Genomic DNA, 4,531 nt, shown 5'->3' with positions numbered 1-4,531 from the left:
CACGCATATACATGAAGTTATGATTATATAACTGAGTGCAGACAGATTCCTGATTTGGGAAAGGCGCAAAAAATGTGGAGTGTATTATTTATGATCGGTTGTTGTTTTTTGTAAGATCAGTGCAACTATCTTTTGTAAAGTGTTTTAATGTTAGGACCCTATGGTTTATCAATAAGTGAACAACATTCCATTGTAGAATTAGTTTCCATCAACTATATCAGTTCCTTTCTGTAATAAATGTTAGAAGCAGTTGTTTTCTATTTTATTGGTGTTAAACACATTTATAAATAACTTTGCTGCCTTTGGCCGTATTCGAAAACACAATTCCCATTCCCCTTTGGCATTTTTATATGTGTTGGTGAATTCAATTTGTCTTGTAGTGGGCTATGTCCCGGAATCTATCATTTGCATACATTGATTATTCTGTAATCAGGACTATGTGTTTGTCTAAATACACTTGTATGTCGAGTTGTTTCATATGTTCCTTAACTTGGAAACTTGGAAACGTGGTAAGTTACCTTATCTATTTTTATAATACATCAAGGTAACGTTTCTGACATCAGAATGTATGACACCACTACTGTCATGTAAGGGACACAGCCCAATCAGTCACCAAACCTTAATAAAAATCTTCTGTTTGGTGGATCATGACTCCTAAATACATATTGTAGCTCGAGAAGATGTAAAAGAAACTATGATTTGTATAGTATGAAGTATGAAAACGAAGATGAGGTATGAGTGTCAATGAGACAGCTCTTTACAAGAGACCAAATGACACAAAAATTAACAATTATAAGTCACCGTACGGACTTCACTTTAACATTGAACTAAGCCCATACTGCAAAGTCAGCTTCAAGTTCAATCCACCATTTTCTACATTTAAAATTTGATGTACCAAGTCAGTAATATGACAGTTGTTTTCAATTCGTTTGATGTGTTTTATCATTTGATTTTGCCATTTGACTATAAGCTAGGGACTTTCCGTTTTGAATTTTCCTCAGAGTTCAGTATTTTGTGATTTTACTTTTTACTAGTATGCGTGTGTGGGATGTGCACCCAATTTTATCTATAAAACTGTAATCACTTGTCATTAAAGTCCGAGGTTTCACATTCATGGTTTTATTTTTTATGTTCGGTTGATTAATCTATTATGTCTTATCGTGTGCAGTCTAAATAGTTATAAAATTGACTTTTCATACCATCATTGTCTTGTACATTTGTTGGACGAACATTGTAGATTAATTGTTTACATTTCGAAATAGCATGTAAGTTACGTAAGGACGTCACTGTTTTTGGTATCCTGTGGTCGTTTGCGGAATATGTTTGTTGTTGTTCTGCGGTTTGCATGTTGTGTCGACTATTATAATATTATTTGTGTGTGTGTTTCTCTGTTATGAATCTTCTTGGGTGTGTTTGTGTTGTATTCCTGTCACGTAGTGTTTTAGCGATATGTTTAACATTGTCATAAAGCGGGAGTTTTGGCATGCCATCGAACGAGGTTCATCTCACAATTTTTATTTACTATGCCCTTTACCAAGTCAGGAATATGTCAGTTGTTATCAAAAAGTTCGTGTCTATGTGTGAAATTGAGTTAACTTTGTTTTTCTTGCACTTCTGTATTTCTATTTTTCCTTTGTTTTCATCTTGTAGTTTGTGAGCTTTTCTCGGTTTTGTTGGTTATGAGCTATGTTTGTTTTAGCAACAATCAGGTCGATGGTTTTCTTGTTTGAATTTGTTCACCTTATTCATGTTATTCATGCTGGGGCTTTATGTGTTCCGTATTGTTGAAAGTTGTATGCACTGAGTTGTCTCTATTGAAGGTTTTAGTTGTCTTGTTCTCGGTCTTGACTGATTTTTCCTTTGAAGTTTTGAAACACATGTATACACAATTACCATGTAAGGGACACAACCCAATAAGTCACCAAACTTTAATAAAAATATTCTGCTTGGTAGATCATCACTCCTAAATACATCATGTAGCTCGGGAAGATGTAAAAGAAACTATGAGTAAGAAGTATAAAAACGGAGATGAGGTATGATGGTCAATAAGACAACTCTTCACAAGAGACCAAATGACACAAAAATTAAAAACTATAAGTCACCGCACGGACTTCACTTTAACATTGAGTAAATCCCATACCGCATAGTCAGCTGCAAGTTCAATCCACCATTTTCTATATTTAAAAATTGCTGTACCAAGTCAGGAATATGACAATTGTTGTCAATTCGTTTGATGTGTTTTATCATTTGATTTTGTCATTTGATTAGGGAATTTCCGTTTTGAATTTTCCTCAGAGTTCAGTATTTTGTGAATAGTATGCGTGTGTGGGATGTGCAACCAATTTTATCTATAAAACTATAATCACTTGTCATTCAAGTCCGAGGTTCCACATTCATGGTTTTATTTTTGATGTTCGGTTGATTAATCTGTTATGTCTTATCGTTTGCAGTCAAAATAGTTATAGAATTGACCTTTCATACCATCATTGTCTTGGACATTTGTTGGACGAACATTGTAGATTAATTGTTTAAATTTCGAAATAGCATGTTAGTAACGTAAGGACGTCACTGTGGTCGTTGCGGAATATGTTCGTTGTTGGTCTGCGGTTTGCATGTTTTGTCGACTATTATATTATATGTGTGTGTGTGTTTCTTTGTTATGAATGTTCTTGAGTGTGTTTGTGTAGTATTCCTGTCACGTAGTGTTTTAGCGATATTTTTAACATTGTCATAAAGCGGGAGTTTTGGCATGCCATCGAACGAGGTTCAACTCACAATTTTTATTTACTATGCCCTTTACCAAGTCAGGAATATGGCAGTTGTTCTCAAAAAGCTCGTTACTATGTGTTGTGGCGTTAACTATGTTTTTGTTGTACTTCGGTGTTTCTGTTGTTCCTTTGTTTTCCTCTTGTGGTTGATGTGTTTCCCTTTTGGTTTTGGTTTGAAACCCTTTTTTTATGGTTATGAGCTATGTTTGTTTAAGCAACAATCAGGTCGATGGTTTTCTCGTTTGAATTATTCACCTTGTTCATGATGGGGCTTTAAGGGTTTCTTATCGGTGAATGCCGAACGGCCTGAGTTGCCTTTATTGAAGGTTCTAGTTGTTTTGCTCTCGGTCCCGACTGGATTTTTCCTTTAAGTTTGGGAATATATGTATACACAATGTTATTCTTGAAATAGCCTAGAATGTTACGGAATATAATCATTGTTGCGTTATTCCATGCGAATGAGCAAATAGTCCCTAGAAAAGTTGTTTAGATTTGAGTTTGAATAGATATATTTTTACGATAGCTGTCGTAAGATTTCACTCATATGGCAATTTGAAATTGCTTTTATAAATAAAGGTATGATATAAGTTTCATGAAATTCTTGCAAGAATTGTACATATGTGAGCGTTAACGATGCAATTTTCCCTCAAATGAATATTTCCAATTGGCATAACCCTTTAAAGAAGAAGTGAGCGGAACTAATTTTCGAACTCGTCCAAGACATTGCTGATTTAAACCTACATTGCAAGTTTCCTAAAAAATCGTATAAAAACTAGCCAGAATTTACATGTGAAAGTGCTCACAAGGACGCGTGGTCGGACAGACGCACGGACGGATGCCCGATAACTTCCATATCCCTAGCAACTCGTTGAGCGGGGGACAACATTCAGTGATTCGAGAGAACCATTCTATAATTGAAGGTTAGTAAAATGTGAAAATTAGCTCCACAGCAGATATATTTTTATTAATGCAAAAAAAGATAGTGCACGTCTCCTATCCTGGGAGAATAATTCTCCGCTAAACTACCTGAAAAGATAGTGACTGCAACTGCACTGGATTGCAAGCATTTCCTTAGGAAATAGCATTGATGAATAAAAACACCATCTAAAACTAAAATGAGTGAATAAAAGACATGAACAACTATTCTTAAGCTGCCATTCATATAGATGAGGCAGACGCCAAATGACGGAGTGACGGCAGACACCAAACGATAGCAACAGTTCACGCTACACAGCTACTTTTGCATATATGTACTATTTCTGTACTTAAAATCTGTAGTACTGGAAATTTACTTTATATATTTAGTATTATTTCTTTACTTAAAAATCATTGCAATTTTTGAGTACTTTAATTTTACCAGTACTTGATTTGTACTTAAAATATTGGTACAACAATTATACCAACAATGATCACAGTATTTCGTGTTTGAGCATCATAACTTTCTGAGATTTGAAACAGACAAACTCTCAAAATGCTGAAAATGTAACCGTGTAACAACAAATCTGTAGTACTTAAATTTCAAGTACAAATCAAGTACTGTAAAATACATGTACCTAAATATTACAATAACTTTAAAGTAACAAAATAGTACTGAATATTAAAAGTAAATTTCCAGTACTATAGATTTTTTGTACAAAAATAGTACCTATGCAAAAGTAGCTGTGTATACCCCTTAGGTGAGGTGAACGCGATCTAAACTGACCGACTAGTTTCTAACTAAATAAGCATGTTAATGCTGGCATATTTCTGCATAAAGAGATACG

The sequence above is a fragment of the Mytilus edulis genome, chromosome 6 (assembly GCF_963676685.1).
Source record: "Mytilus edulis chromosome 6, xbMytEdul2.2, whole genome shotgun sequence".
In the NCBI taxonomy this organism is placed as follows: Eukaryota; Metazoa; Mollusca; class Bivalvia; order Mytilida; family Mytilidae; genus Mytilus; species Mytilus edulis.
Note: the sequence above shows the minus strand (reverse complement) of the source record.